Source organism: Apis dorsata, unplaced genomic scaffold, assembly GCF_000469605.1.
Source record: "Apis dorsata unplaced genomic scaffold, Apis dorsata 1.3 scaffold_517, whole genome shotgun sequence".
Classification (NCBI taxonomy): Eukaryota; Metazoa; Arthropoda; class Insecta; order Hymenoptera; family Apidae; genus Apis; species Apis dorsata.
Genome location: NW_006263742.1, coordinates 497,887 through 498,134, shown reverse-complemented (window position 1 = coordinate 498,134; position 248 = coordinate 497,887). Strand labels below are relative to the sequence as shown.

Genomic DNA, 248 nt, shown 5'->3' with positions numbered 1-248 from the left:
GCGCTGGTGGCGATGACGATCCGCGTCCGTGGTGATGGTGGTTGCCTTTGGCAGCAGCGTCGATCCAACCGCGTTGGCCGACGATTTATTATCGGCGATCGGGGAGGCGGATCGGCGCAAGCAACGATCCGGCAGCACGAAGCTCTTCGACCTTCCTTCCAGCATGCCGACAGCATTCTGCCAACCACGGTCGGCGAGAGCAGCTCGTTCAACGGGTCGAGCCGCCACCGTCCAACGATCTTTCTCCA

At 62.1% G+C, this 248-nt stretch overlaps 1 protein-coding gene across 40 annotated transcripts in view; it reads right to left on the bottom strand.

Moving 5' to 3' along the window:
• The window catches only part of LOC102672218 (sorbin and SH3 domain-containing protein 1), a 115,194-nt gene that overhangs the window by 30,700 nt on the left and 84,246 nt on the right, over positions 1 to 248 (bottom strand). The window lies entirely within an intron of this gene.